The 16,088-nt window shown below is 47.0% G+C and overlaps 1 protein-coding gene across 2 annotated transcripts in view; it reads right to left on the reverse strand.

The window, feature by feature from the left end:
- Positions 1-16,088, reverse strand: part of znrf3 (zinc and ring finger 3) — a 61,426-nt gene that overhangs the window by 43,990 nt on the left and 1,348 nt on the right. The window lies entirely within an intron of this gene.

Raw genomic sequence — 16,088 nt, forward strand, 5'->3', positions numbered from 1 at the left:
GCCGCAGGAGCAAAATAAATAGTCTACATGAGGGCAAGGGCAGAGCAAAGTAACCCTTAATTGGTGTGGAAATAATTCCATTACCATATAGCTGCCTATAAAGGGTGATTTGTTCTTTTGATCGCTCCAGAGAGTGTTTATGAAGTCACTATGTGATCAGTCCGGGCCCAGGGGCAGGGCCAGCCACCAGAATTCCTCAGAACATTTGTGTAGCAGCAGACCGAGTGCAGAGTGCAGCACAAACGCAGTATTGTTCCTGCCGTTCTTGCTGGTCGCGCTGCCAGAGGTAGGAGCTGACAGGGCTGGAGGGAGATGGGGAAGGAGACTCTTGGGTTTTAGGGTCGGGAGTAAGCAGAACCCTGGGGATAACCACCCCTCAAGGGTTAAACATCAAACCTGCTTTACACACAAGCACTTCCTGCCATCAGCGTTACCGGGGACGCTTTGAAAAGGTAATGGCCAACTTCTAAAGATCAGGTCATTTCACAGTCGAGAGGGCTGTTCCATCGCTGAGCAGTCCCCCACCCCCCCCTCCCTCCTCATTGGCCTGTGGCTTATAAATTATACAATCAAAGCCAACAAGTTCCTCTTGCATCCAAGTCTTTGTATGGGTATATTTGGAAGAGATTTATCTGCCCAAGAGTTCATGACTTTGGTGTCATAAACCCCTAGGGATTCTTGTTATTTGATTTGTTTTTTATTAGAAACAAGGAACCACTTAGCTGGCTGTAACCTCTGGGGTATTTGGCTCCACATCTAAGAGGATTGCTGTTTGTGGGCCCTTTTCTGAAAAAGGGACAGCCATGGCAAAAAACAAGCTGGAAAAACTATGCAAAGTCACCGTAATTCAGACAGGATGTCATTAAAAAACGTCAACCAGAGCTTTCTCTGGAAGCTGAACGTTGGGTGCGCAGGAATTTGCAAATTTGGCAAATCATACGACAATAAATATGAGCTATGCAGTGGAGCAGAATTCACCTTCTCTTTGAGAGCCTTATATAACAACAACAAAAAAACCTGACCTTATTTATTCTGCAGTGTGATTATGTGATTTATTTTTTATTTTATTTTATTTCTAGTGGGGCAGTTACTTTGGGTCTTCACCACCATGTTTGTATTGAACAGCGAGGCATTTGTTAGGCAAGACTATGTCTCTTTGACAGGCGATACAGACTCTTTTGAAAGTCATAATCGGCGTGATGAAAATGTTAAAAGGACAGAGGAAGATGGAGGATGAGGAAAAGTCTGTCCGTCGGTACTTTAGCCAAAATCAACATACGCTTCACCGTGACATCGTGGTGATGAATATCTAATGGATGAAGGATTGAGGATTGAATGCATATTCAAATAGCCTGGCAAGTCTGGCCTATTTTTTGCGTATGAAATTCCGTTGAATCTCAAGGTCGGGACCTCCGGGTCCTTAAGGAAAGAATGTGTGACTTGAAATGGGAGACCAAAAAGGGCTGCTCGCATCCCCTGCCCCCCAGCTGGGAGGACAACACAAGGATCAAAGAGGCTCGGTGAATCTTCAAGAGGGGCGATTGGGATAAACTTGGAGGGCATGTGAAGCGTCCGGAGAGCCTCCGCTCTTCATGCATCGCGTGTGGAAGCCCCATCCTCTCCTTGAACCATTTACAGCTTTGCCTTGTTAATAATTCAGAAAAACATGAAAAGACCACAGCTAGCCTCAGGCATTAGAGTCCCCAGGGCATGCTGCTAGCATGTTAGGGGTATGAATCACACAGTCCAGTGAGCAGTGTGTTTACCTCGCGTTTGTCTTGGCCCGGCTGCTCTGGAACGCCCTCTTGCACTTCACTAGGTGTGCATGAGACTCGCAGGCAGCATCTGCACGCTACATCTCCCCTAAAGACAAGCTAACAGTGGTCTACAGTCAGGGATCAAAGCTTTTCTTGTCGCTTGTCATAATCTCTTTATTTTATTATGAACAGATTGTTGCTTAAGTAAGTTAGCAGCTATGCAAGGAAGAAAATCCAGCAGCAGCAAATATGCAGCTAACCCTATAACCATGACAAAACATCCACAACATCCATCCAGGTAGGAGCCATAGTTGGCGGTGCAGGCCCCTGGCTGCCAGCTGAACCAGTGCGTAGAAATGTACCTGGCATGTCACAATAACATAGGCAGAGAACAGAGTGTCTTTTGTAGGAAGAACCAGGACGACCAGCATCCACTGTGTATGAGAGCGCTGGAGTCTCCCGACCTCCAGCACCTATCTGCCAGCCAGCCAGGGCCCAGCCCGGAGAAGCCTGTCATCACTACCACAGAGGCCTCTATTCATCCCTGCAAAGACAAAGCCAAAAGTGTACAGCAGCCATCCAAGGCATCCCAAGCATCCAGATATCAACCAGCGATATCATTTTAGGCTTTTGTGAGCCCGCGCTTTGGTTTACCCCGTTCTCCCCCCCTCCACCCCTGCTCTTCGTCCCCTCCACGTCGAGGATTTGTCTGTTTTAAGGTGCAAGGACCTCACATGCGTTCCACGGTGCCACACAGGCATTGCTAGCTAATTAGTGACATACATGATAATGATTTGTCTCTTTGTACGTTGTTCTTTGTAGTCATTTGGAATCTCTTCCTACTTGCACAATGATACTCAAAGGTGAGAGCCAGGGGAGCCTTAGACACTTTGGGCCCCTGTGGCCGGTAGACCAGTTCAGTCATAAATATCTGGCCCTACCAAATGCAAGTGGAACATTTCTGCCTGCAGTATTTGACAAGAAAACTGCTTCTGTCACTTTCGTGTTGTCACTTAAGAAGAGAACCCCCTAAAAAGGCAGGTGTTTAAACGGCAGTGGGGCTCACATTGTTCAGTGTTCACATTGCCAATGTCAGACCCTTCCGGTCTGGCCCTCCTCTGGCCACACTGGGCCCCTGAACTCGGTGGTGAAATCTCCACCTGCTGATAGCATCAGCTGCCCCACCGCTTCACCCCCCCCCCCCCCACCCACCCACCCACCCACCCCCTGATCCCCTTCTCTCGGGCATGTGTGGCGGCCACTGATAAAAGAACTGTATATAAGAGGAAACACACGCTGTGATGAGGAACACATTGCCGTAAGTAGAACAGAACATCAGCCCAGTGGAAAGGAACAGAGATAGAGCGTGAGAAGGAGGAGACCGGGAGAGAATCTGAAAGTGATTAAACGCTGGGTAGAAAGACATCTTGAGGCTAAAAATAAAATACAAATGGAGAGAAGAGGAGGTTCTCTCAAACAAAACAATAAACATGAATAGTCAAGAGTTGGAGGCTACACGGTATATTTCTGAACCCGACCGTCTGCTTGAGATATTTACAATGCATATGATTTGTCGGAAAAACAAACAAGAAGTTACTGCAATCATGTTCGCAGACAAGTACCCTTAAATACGCCATGAGAGGTACCATAAATGCATATACTGTGTCAAAGCTAGAAAGTTACTGTACTGTTTTGCATGCACTTTTGCAGTATTTCTTGCCGGGTTTAGCAGGAAAAAAAATGCATGGAAAAAAAAAAGTTACAACATTGTGACAACAACATTGTTTGCAACACTTGTGGATCTTGAAACTACCATCAGTCACAAACCCCCATCAACTGATGAATCAATCATTAGCCGTTTCCAGCTCAGTTCTCTGGAAAACAAGAGCGGATGTAAATAAATCGGAGCTGTTGACACAGGCCCAGAGTGGATGGGACAGGTGCCACAATGACACCAGCGACCTCCAGGGGATGTATGCATCCCATAGCGGTGTCCTCTTTCAAGATGGACACCGGAGGGGACAAACCAGTTGGTCCACACCCAGGGGTGTGAGCACAGCAGCGAGTCACCCCGCTTCAGCCGAGGAAACACCCGCAGCTTAGGCGACACTTGGCGTGCATTGTCTGGGGATATTTTGGCGTATAATCCCATTTCTGTCCCTCCCATACTTAAAACAATATTCCAGTGTCGTGTTGAAGTACAAACATCACTTCTGCTTCTATCTTAGGTTTTATTTCTCATCATTCCTTTACCTTTTTACAGATTATTCTGTGGAGAAATGTGCTCTCTCTCTCTCTCTCTCTCTTGAAATAGCTTTCTAATCCGCTGTCCTTACTGTAAGTCGCGCTGGATACTAGCAGCATTGGCATGCTTCAAATGTAAACTAATATATATAGCTCAAAAGAATCTATTAGCCTGTATTTGACCAAGAGAGCCCTGCTCCTGGCCAGGCTCCCTCCTATTGGCTCGGAGTCAGCGTAAAGTGTCCTGCTAATCCAACAGTTGTCTGGCTACGCTGAAAGTCACCTCTGAGTCCAGCTCTAGCACTCGTGTCAGGAATCCACAGGCTCTTTGCATACCGAGTGGCCGGATATCCTCTAGTTAAAGAGGGCCCTCTAAGCCAGGGCCATGTGTTGGTCAACTGGGGAGGGTGACAAAGGGTAGGGGGTGATGGCGGGGATGTGCAGGCAGCGCTTAAAGAGGCCTTTAGAGTGACATCAGCATCACTTTGAGCGGACACAAAAAACGGCAGAGGGAGAGTGCGGCGCGTTCAGGTTCCATAGAAACCGATCCGTCTTCCCTGCAGATCCCCTGAGCCGCGCCGGCTAAAAAGGTGCAGTTGCTCCGGCTCTGAGGCCGCGGATCCGCACATCTGTGAATGGCTTTTGTGTTTCTGCCGAGGCAGAACAAAGTGAGTTCAGGTTACTGCACTCCTCCCGTTATTGGCCCACATTGTCTCTAATTATTCCAGCAAACATTGACACAGCATGTGTGGTCTCACATTTATCCCCCCCTCTCTGCTAAACAGAGTGCGAAAATACAGAGAGAGAGATAGAGAGGGAGGGGAAAACAAGACAGAAAGAACTTATGAACGGGAGCGAAGGAATGATGAAACAAAGAAATGCAACTGCATTCACCGTTTTGTGCTTCATTATGATGCAATTGTACGTGGAATTGCTTTAGGCTGCACTGAGAGGCTTTGTTTGTTTTCAAGCCGGTGCGTGCCCCTAGGGGATTTCATCACCTTTCTCCCATGCCATCTCAATTCGGCAGGAAAAAAATGTGCACCATGCCAACTCGAGCTTTGAATACACGAGCAACCAAGAGCAGCAGGTAGGGGGCAGAGTGCAAAATGATGGCGTTTTTCTAGGATGCAATAACCAAAAACAGAAAAACAGCCGCAACTTTAAAGCTCAATCCCACACTCTTATTTGAATTCTGATGCTTTCCCCCGTTGCCGTGGCGCTTATGACTCCGGCTTTTGCAAAACAATAATTATGACGAATGTATGCATCAGTAGCTTACCAAATCCTCTGTCAATGAGCTTAGCTTGAGGCAACGTTGCAGAAAAGCTCACCCAAATATGCTACATGTGGTTGCCAATAGGAAATGGCTTGAAGTCGGGCATGAGGATGGTCTGGTGTAAAATCAAATCAGGAAAAATATAGAAATGGTCTGAGCAGGGTGAGCTCAGTTACTGTAAAATTGTCTCTAACCTCTTGTTAGCATTTGGTAGCAGTCCTATAGAAAACTTCAGCGGAGTGGGAAACCATTACTGTAAAATCACCATAAAAGCTTCCTGAGCGGATCCATTGCAGATTTTTACTGGAAACCATTAGAGCAAATGGACTGACTCATCTGTTAGGAAGGACTGCATTTTCAGTTTCCTCACGTGGGTTCTGATCATTGTTTTTTTGTTCGTTTTTGTTTTTAATTTTAATTTTACACCTCTCTTCCAAGATCTGATAAGATCATCATGCTTTGTCAGATTAGACTTCAATCACAGATATACAGAAGCTGTCACCAAGTTTATCAAACCGCTGTATCTTAATGGAAAAGTGTGAGGCTTGAAGCCCTGTTGCCAGACAATGCGTCTACTGAATTGCAGAACTGCAGTATGCCACTTCACTAGAAGGCATTTTGTTAAAAAGATCTGTAATGAAATGCTGTATCTTCCTAGTCCTAATTGGTGGTGCCGGTAAAGTCCTTTCCTGCAATATATGTGGATGAAGTTTAAGTATCTGCTAAGCCACAGCCTTTTTTCCTTTTATTAGTAGTGGACAGATAGGAAACATAGGAGAGAGAGGGGGTGTGTGTGCAGCAAAGGACCTCGGCCAGGATTCGAACCAGGGTCGGCTGCGTTTGCGTATGTGTGTACATGGCATGCGCTCTATCCACTCCACCACCTGCGCGCCTTAAGCCACAGTTACTATGTTCACTGAGGTAATAAATCAAAAGCAATCAAACTTCTTATTGCAACCTGACGGCCAGTAGAGAGACTGATAGTTTAAGGCACTTCAGCCTTGGCTTCACTGCTCAGAACCAGCAGTTGCCGTCAGTACATCGAGAGGGATGGGGAAAAAAGGTAAAATCCTTGTATGGGCACTAGAGTTCTCAACGGGTCGGCCCAGCCCGACAAACCCGACGGGACCCGAAGTTTCGGGCCGGGTCCGGGCCGAAAAAATACGCAAATGAGCCGGGTCGGGTCGGGCCTCGGGCTTCCTTTTTTTATAAAACACATTTCATTAAAAAATAAAAAATAAAAAATAAAAAAAAATTGTAGGTTGTAAATTATATATTGTTTGCTGTGAATCATCGCTGTTCACGTTTGGTCAATCTGGCTGCCTGCTTCATGGGGCAGAGTAAGTTTCATTTGAATTCACGTCTGCTGTCTGTCTGATCGTGATAACAAGTGTATGAGGAAAACAATGCAGGCGCGCGGGGGGTCGGGTTCGGGTCGGGTTCGGGCCGACAATTCATGCTGGTGTGTCGGGCTGCGTCGGGTTCGGGTTTAAAAACCCGCGGGCCGGGTCGGGTCGGGCTGTAATTTTCAGGCCCGTTGAGAACTCTAATGGGCACGTTTACTAGGGGAATAAAGGGAATTCTGAACAAGAATACAATAACCAGAGCTGAATCTATAAATCTACCACATACACATTTCAGATCCAACTGCATCCATTATAAGACAGAAAATTATCCTTCCAACCGACTGGAGAGGCCACTGTTCAAATCTCAGAGCCGCATCTCTGGGAAGTGTTTACTTCGAAATGCCTGCGGGATGCATTTCACCCCAGGGGTGACAATCTGATTTTGTCACATGCCTGTGGGATGCAGACGGAATAGCAAAGGGCTGTATTGGCTGGTCTTTTTCTGTCTTTCCCATCTTCTCCCACTCGATCGCTCCATTCTCTCAAAACAGCATTGTGAGAAAATAGATTTCTTGACATGTGCGAGGACAAGTTATCATTAGCGAGCCAAGTGTGTTTGGACAAACTGCCCATATGCTGCCAAGCAAAGAATAGACAAGATCTCCTTGTGCCTTTTTTATTTTAAGCTGCTAAAATTTAAAAAAGTGCAGCATTCACTGTGACATATGACAGAAGAATGGAAGAATGGATGAATAGAGGAGAAGCGCTGAGATTGAAAAAGCACAGTGACAATAATAATGATGTGCTCCATCTCACGACACACAAAAGATATAAATGGTTCCTTCTCATTTCCCCCCCTCATAAGAGTGAACTACCATGTAAGTTTGGGAAAGAAATGGATGCTGGAAAAAAATACCTGGACATTTTCTCCACCTGACAGCAGCATGCGGCAGCACTGAGCGGTGAACAGATGCATAGCAAGGGGACAGAAATGGGCACAGCTGGCTAGAAGTAATTATCCTGACCTTTTTGTAACGGGGAGGGGGGTTAGGGGGGTTGGAAGGTGTTGGTGGTTGAGGTATCAGCCAGGACTACAGGAGCATTGACGCAATTTGCATGAAGGATAAGGTCACATCCATTAACCGAAATGACCGCAGTGTTTCGAGATTTCCAGACACATCCAACTCCATTTGCACATTTACTATCACCTACAACATCTACTATACATTCACTATAAATTCTATATTGTATCGATTAAAGTGCCTTAGCGTGTTCTTTCTACAGATGGACCAAATCCAAGAACACGCATCTTCTTATAGAACGACACGGTGCAAACGTTGACGTTTGAAGCTGTGAAGAAAATCCAGTTTCTAAAAAGTCCTGCTTTAAGAAAATACATTCTTAATCACAGCTTTCCTTCAGTGGTTTTCTGTGCCATTTTGTATCCCAGAGCGCTTTGCAGAATATCTGCGGCTGGAAGGTTCAGACCGCCTTTCTTCACCCACAGCATGAATTTCAATTGCAGTTTCCCCCTTGACAGCAGCACTTTGGAGGCGCGGTGCACCTGCGAACTGACACTGAAATAGCGGCAATGTGAAACGTCAACTCGCAGCGGACCTGCCTGCTTCTTTCACTGATTAGACATGGCAGGATATGAAAACTTCATGCCACGATTATACTGGCTAAAATAATTGGGATGATGCAACATCCACTGTTGGTGAAAAACAAATAATCTAACAATTTTACTTCTCTACCATGACAGCGAACTACACAGCTTTTTCAAGTCAGTTGTGATTACCCCGACCTTGAAAGTTCACCACTATTAACTTATTGTGAGTGATTTTTATCTAGATCCGTGACAACATTCTTATATCCTCCCATCCCTGTGGTGGACACGGTTATATATGAAACTGCTGGCCTCAATTAATCCTGGTCATGACACGGTTCACACGCCGATGATGAGCTGCGTCAGGTTCCAGTGAGTGTTTGAGTCGTGTAATTGGGTGTTTTAACAGCTGGCATTATTGTAGCACATTGGGTTTGGAATAAGAATCAGAACTGCAACTTAAACTGGTGTTACAAACCGATTTCAATCAATTAACTACATAAATTATGAATTAATTAAAAAGGAAATGCCAACATACGTAATGGACATTAACTGGAACCATGAAATCATGAATCAATTAGTTATTGGCCAGAGTTAATGACTACTTGTGAATGCTGAAAGTTGCTTAATTCTTTTTGTACAAATCATAGTGAAATTTGTGAGAAACTGTGGCTGTTTGCGGTCAGACAGAAGAAGCTGTTTGAAGAATTTTCTGCCTCTTTACTGACTATTTGAAATGATCAACTGGGAAAACAGGAGTGATAAAGAAAAGAAGTGCACATTGAAGTGCCACTATGAATTGTGTTTTGTCTCCATGCATCCCTGTTCAGCGTTTAGCTGGATGGTTCATGTCATAGTCATGAATTGCTACACTCTGCATGCCAGAAACAAGGAGGTCTCCTCTTTTTACGACCAGCAACAAAGGCTTTGTGCTCCAACCCTGACTTCCGGGTCCGACCCAGGATGCGCCAGTTAAAAGGCTCGACCTCCACCTGAACTCCCATGGAAATAAAAAGGGTCAGCTGTTTACTGCTATTTTAACATCAGAGGAGACATGCAATCACAAAACAAGGGCGAGGAGGACTTCAATCGGAGGCATGCAAATAACCTTTGGCAAACCAAAGCAACAACAGTGAATTATTGCTGCACGCCATCAACAAGGGAGATACTTTCCTTCAGTGTGTGTTTGTGTGTGCCTCTCAACTGTCATGGGAGCTGTCAATGAGTTATCAGCCTGATGATCATGGGTGCATTTTGAAAGAATGTGTGGTCAGGCTTGGTTTAACATGCATTACGAGGGAAGTACGTGTACACACACTCTCTCTCTCTCTCTCTCTGACACACACACACACACACACACACAGGCCCTGTATAAACTTTACAAAGAACAGCGTCCACTCTGTTGCACCTGTTGTGTACTTTAGAAACGCCCGGTGGATTAACCTATCTGCTGAAATCAGATAAAAACTGTTTCCCGTTCCAAGTCCTCCATCAAATACGTAAACAAAACCCCTTTCGGCTGGATCCTCGCGTTAGCGGAGCGCCCGGGAGGAGAGGCGTCTCGGCCCAAACTCTCTGGCTTCAGTGCAAACGTGCAAAGTATTTCTCTCACCATCCTTGTGCAAGGGAACACCTTCACCATTATTTGTATGGGAGCGGATTTAGCTGGAAGGCCTGCAATTACATCATTCAGTTTTGCAGCGTCGCACATCAGGGTTGGCATTACTCAGAGAGGCCTTTGAAGAGTTTGGCCCGGCCCACTCTTTCACTCTCCCTCCCTCCCTCCCTCCCCCCCTCCCCCGGCCAACCCTTCGGCACTGCCTTTGATGTTAGCGCGTGGAGCTGCGCCGAGCGTCGCGGCCTCCCCGCCTCGCCTGATCCTATCTGCTCAGGCGGCACATTCATGTGGTTTACACCCGCAGCACAGCTCCTGGCAGCTACTCACCCAACCCTGCAGGCCCCTCCCTGATCAGGGTCCAGGGGCTGGAGAGGAACGAAGCATGGCCTGAGCTGCCGACGGGGGTCGAGGGGAAGGACAGGAGGAATTGTGGCGGCTTTATCAAAGCCCGAAGCGGTACTAGAGAGCTTCTTTTGGCATGGTGCGTTCATGAAAGTACTATATTTGTAGATTTGTGAAAGGAAAAGTCACACCTGATCCTTTGGGGTTTCTGGAGAAGAGTTGAAACAGGAACAGCGACTTATCTCGGCTTTGGGTGCAACCGCACAAAATGAGCCATCCTTCAAAAAATAAATATCCAACTTTGAGATAGTGAGGCACAGGGATGCCATAAAAATAAAGGCTATTCCTCATTTCAGAAATCTAGGGCGCAGCTTTAGCAGTGGGAAGAGGAGGAGGTGGGAAGATGCAGTGATATATCTTCACTGCAGAGGTGGCGGACAGGCAGCACACAGGGAGGAAAAAGAAATGTAGAGAAACCCAGCTTGTTCTCATCTGACCAAGCAAGTCCAATCCATCATACCTCCGGCCCCATTGTGTTCAGGCCTGGGTCTTCCTCATTACTGGACGGACACACACACACACACACACACACACACACACACACACATGAACGTGATGGGGTCAGGGCTTCCACCTGAAACTGATGTGTCCCCATCTGGCACCCCTGTAAATGACCTTTGCCACAGTGTTGGAATCCATTAAAAGAAAACAAAAAAAGAGGGTGGAATTAAAAATGGCAGCGTTTCTGACAGAGGGCCTGTCATGAGGAACGCTCACAATGTTAACATGATGCATTAGGCCGAGTGTGATTATGTGCACGAGACCAGTAATGGCTCCCCTGAACAATAACCGAAGGAGTTGTTAAAACGTATTAGTATGAATCAAAATGACACGAGGGCAGGATCCTCTTCCATTAAAAGCAACATCACCCTTTGTCGGCATATGAGGCTGATAATTATGAAATGATGTACACAAAAAAGGGAGAACTTTGAACCCTGCCTTCTTGAGCTTGAGCGAGTGGGACGGATCTGTGATAAGACTCTTTTCATGAAAACAAATGTGTGCAGTAAAGAGGACTGAGGGCACAAGGATCAGTATATTAAGGAGGTAGATGGCGGGTAGCGCTAGGATTGAAATGGACTCTCAGTGCGGCTACCTTCCTAGTCTATTGGCAAAAAAAGTACAACAAAAGGGGAGGCTGGCGTTGTGGCCTTCCACGGTTAGTCAGCACATTCCTGGCCGACAACAAAGCATGCCTCTGCCTGGATGAGCCACTGTGAGCATTGTCATTTCATAACCCTCGACCCCTTAGCCTTTGTTTTGCAGACCCTCTGTGTCAGTTGATAAAAATATGGGCTGAGGGGATGGACTGGGTCTTTCAGCTCAGTTTCAAACGTTGACATGCCAGGGGCGACAGAGAGAGAACAAAAACACTCAGGGCGTTTCATCTTTGACTCGTCTGACTGTTTCAAATAGAGTGAAGTCAGGCCGTGTGAAAAATGATTTTTTCACCTGTCGAAAGTATGACATTCTGTTATGATGCATTTCCCAGCACACGTCATAGAAAAAACACAGCCTCTGGGCGAGGCCGAATTAACGTTTCCTCATTATTGGTGCGTAAAGCAGGAGACAAATGCAAGGCTTTAATACAAATGAGCTCAGACACATAATCAATAGCAGATCAGGAGCAGAGTGACTTTGGGGAATAGGGTTCCCCTGGGAGAGGCTTGGATAGCGGAGAGAAGGCAGCAGCCAGCACCGGTGCCGACTGCTTATCTCTTCTGGAGTGGAACAAAGATCGACTCGGCCACTCAGACCAGTGGAAACTAACATAGCTACAGGGGTCGCCAGTACCATGCACTTGTTCCAGGTGGAGCTGAGCCAAACCTAGTGTTTGGTGTAATATTTATATATTTCAGGTAGCTAGCTAACTAGCAATTTGGAATTGTTGATTCATAGCACTCTAGGTTGCTAGCTTTTGCAAACATGCCAGCCAGCTAGCAAGCTAGGCTTTATTGATTAATTGCATGCTACGTCGCTAGCCTTTGCTGGCTAGCTAGCTAGTAAGCTAGGATTTGTTGATTCACAGCACACTAGGTATAGCATTAAAATACATGCTAGCGAGCTAGTTTCGTCGTGCTGCTGACCGTCAATCAGAAGAGAAACGGAATGATTGCTGAATTCAGCCGCCATTTCAGAATGACAAGGTGGCGGCAGGCGGCGGTCGGAAGAATGTGGCGGGGTGGAAGTGAGCCAGGGGCGGCTGAAGAGTTTAGATCAGAGTGGAGAGCAGCGGCCCTCCGGAGCAACAGTCGAGACAGCAGAACCAGGATGTTGTGGTTCACAGTCGGCGCCCTAAAACCCTGCACCACCAGGACACTCAAATACCAGTGAAGTTTTGACAATCCATGCTGGTTAGATAGACGTGATCCTCGCTATGCATGAATTACAGGATGCACGACAAAGTGCAAAAAGAGCAGCCTGGTGGGGGGTGTTAAGCAAGAGAAAGAGAAAAACAGTTTAGTCTGTTCTATTCCGAAAAGGGGAGAAACGCAGCCTCAAATTACTTTGGCTGGGACATGAAAGTGAAACAGGGTGGCGGTTAAGAGACGATAGCACTTAAAATACAGCTGCAACCGCCAAGCCAATAAATGGAAAAAAGTAGGGAGCAGCGCTTTTAACCTTTTAAACCAGCGTTTGTGTACTGCTACTGTTGCTTTGGCGCTGGGAGTGGCCCCGTCCCTGGCACCTCCCGTCTGGGCCCTGCCCATTATGGCCTCTTGGGGTTTCCAGCCTGTGGTGAGAAAGCGCGCTGGATGCTTTAAACCACTAAAGCTCTCATTATAGTCTAAATGCAGCGCGACACAACTCTTGCCAGCTCCAAGGTAGGAGCTCCAGTATTTAAGCTCATCGTTGTCTTAGCTCAAAACCGCCACTCTCTCCCCCTGCACATCCAATCAGAAGAAAAAAACAGTCACTTTCAAAGAACCACATCATGAAGCCTCCCAGCTATAGTAACTGGCACATCATGTGCATAGAGATGAAGTTCAAAGGTGAAACGGCTCATGGGTGTTGGGAAACTTTAGCCTCTTCTTCCTGATGCTGGATTCGGGGGATGTCCCGTGTCTCTGTGTCCCTTCTGAGAGGAAGTAGGCAAAAGCCACATTATACCCTCTGGTTCTGGCCGCCAACACTATGAGTTCCATCTGGTCCTCTCGGTGCCCCTGCCACGTCCCTGCCTCTGCTCCTCACTCACATGCCGACAGCACGGGCCCGCTGGAAATCAGACGCAGATGTGCGCTCGCGCAGTGCGTCGCTGCTCATCTCACTACAGGAAAGGCGATTTTGGGGTCGGGGAGACAATAGGGAATGATGAGCAGCAGATGGCGTTTTCCTTTGCATCGGACGTGTATTATTCAGAGGAGCTGTGTGGGCGCGCTCTCGACAATGATGGGAATGTGAAAAACATGGTGGCCAGCAGTGTCCTGCGTTGTTAAGGCCTTTTATGTCCACACCTGAGTGACTCGTGGTGCGGTCCAAACTGCTGCTAGTATAAAGGCAAGAGCACCACAATGTTTCATTTTGCCAGGCCATTTTCATTCTAGCAGTCTAATAAGGAAGTATTTAAATCCGGGATGAGGTGAATGCAATCAACTACCTGGCAGGATGGACAACCTGCAGCACTCTGCTTGCCAAGAACCAGAGTTAAAGGCCAGTGATGTAAATACGCTCTTAAGGTCGCCTTCGGATAATGCCTGTTGCTACGCACGCGGTCTCATGTGTTGAGAGAGTGATTTGAGGAGACATTGATTACTTTGCTATTAGGGAACTGAAACAATCAGGAAACTGGCTTGGGAAGCCTGGGGCGTTTGGCACCACGGCCATATCTGCGTTGTCATGCTCCCCCCTCCCCTTTTTGAGCAGAGTGAGAAAATGTTTTACTTCATGTATTATTTTTGGCCCCCTGGCAGCGTATGCCACTTTTCACACTCTTCAGGCCGAGCTGAGCGGTTGTTAGCTTTAGGGAATTAGCAAACGCGAGCCGAGCGCCGATCCTGGTTGGGTCTTTGCTCAGGAGCACTGCCAAGCGAGCCAGCCCCCCCAGTTTTCCCAGTATTTGAACCCATACCTGCTGAGGTCTGGCCACGACTGTACACACAAGGTAACACAAACCCCTCTGGGCTCTGTTCAAACAGCAGAAGAGAGGACCAGAAGGCCCCATAAACCTCAGGCAGACCAAATCAAGCACCCCATTCAGTGAACACAAGAAGGCTCAGACCTTGTAAGCAAAAAGAGTCGACAAGTGCAATGGTTGCAGAGGTCAGTGCGGACAACTGGGGGCACAGAAACCCAAATATTTGTGTTCAACCCAATTCCAGTGTAAAACTATATCCGTAACAACACCGCAGCAATTTCCCAACACGTTCCTGCAATGTTATTTCACAAGTATAGCATTCACAAGTGGGACATTTGATACCAGTTTTAAATTATACTGTTTGAGTTGTATGGGTTGTCATCCATTGTCAGTTTCAACTTTCATAAATCTCCGGTAGAATACATGTAAGAATTTCAAGACAGCGCGCCGTGCTGGACAAACTGCCCCTCATTATAGCCTGACAAAATATAAGCTGCCTCTAAGTGGTCAGAAGCTATGTTAGCAAAGAAAGCAAACCTAAATAGATGTGGTTGTCGATGTAAAGCTGAGGTCCGACGTTGCTGTGTGGTTACCGAGTGGCGCCAAACGGCCATCACTGTGTATAAACAAGGGGCCATTTTTGTGCTGCGTATCCCCTCCTTTCATTCCCTTTCTTTAAACATTTTTTTTTAAAAGGCAAAGAGTCCACATTTCGAGGGAAACAAAACCGTGCACGCATCTGAAAGGATGCTGCTGTGCAGTGTGGGACGCTGGCGCCGAACAGCGAGGGATGGAGGAGGCTGCTGGATGCGTCACTTCAGCAGCCAGCAGCAGCTCGTACTAATAGGAGGACAAATGTGACAATGACTTAGGGTGGCGCGCCGCAGGAACACGCATGACGCAACTTGGTGAACTTGATTAAACTCTAATGTGTGTTTGCAGCATTTAGAAAGCCCCCCCACACACTCTCTCTCCCTCTCCCCCAGACTGCTTGTAACCTCCCACCACAGACCAAAAGCACTCAACGGTTTCTTCAGTCTGAGGTCACACAATTGCACCTCCTGGCTTATAAATACAAATTAAACCAAAAAGGCATTATCTATGCCTGTTCACGCTCTCATCTCCTGGTGATCCAATATTTACCCTCCAATGATGGCGAAGCGGCGTCCGGTCAGTCACACTGGCCTTGTTGGCCCGAGTGTCTCATCACATGAACTCGACAAGCGTTGGAAGATGATCCTTCCAAACACATGGAAGATGAAAGATGCATACAAACACAGCTTTCCACTGGAGTCCAACCATGCACACAGAGCTGCTGCTGGTCCCTCCATCACCAACAACACAGCAAGGGTTGGGAAATCAAACATGACACTTTAAAAGAAATCTTTCCACACATGAACAAGACCCCCAAACTCTTACAAGCAGTGGCCAAGTAGATTAAGCAAGAATTACAAAACTCCAACAGAAACACTTGGCTCCGGAGAAAAGCTTCATATTTTAGTGACTTCCACTCGATCAAAGCTGGGTGCTCGATCCAAACATAACCAGCTCCGGCCAAGTGCACTTGTCATGTTCGGGGCCAAGAACGATGGAAACATGGGAGGCTTCTTGATTGATACTAATACTGCCTTGTACGCGTTTATTTAGAAAAACAACGTCAAAATTAGTTACAAGCGAGTTCAAAACCAAAAACAGCAACTGGAGAGGCAGCGTCGATGACGGCTACATAGTAACCGGCTCGGTGCGGCGGGACGTGCGGGC

The sequence above is a fragment of the Eutrigla gurnardus genome (genome assembly GCF_963514095.1).
Source record: "Eutrigla gurnardus genome assembly, chromosome: 13".
In the NCBI taxonomy this organism is placed as follows: domain Eukaryota; kingdom Metazoa; phylum Chordata; class Actinopteri; order Perciformes; family Triglidae; genus Eutrigla; species Eutrigla gurnardus.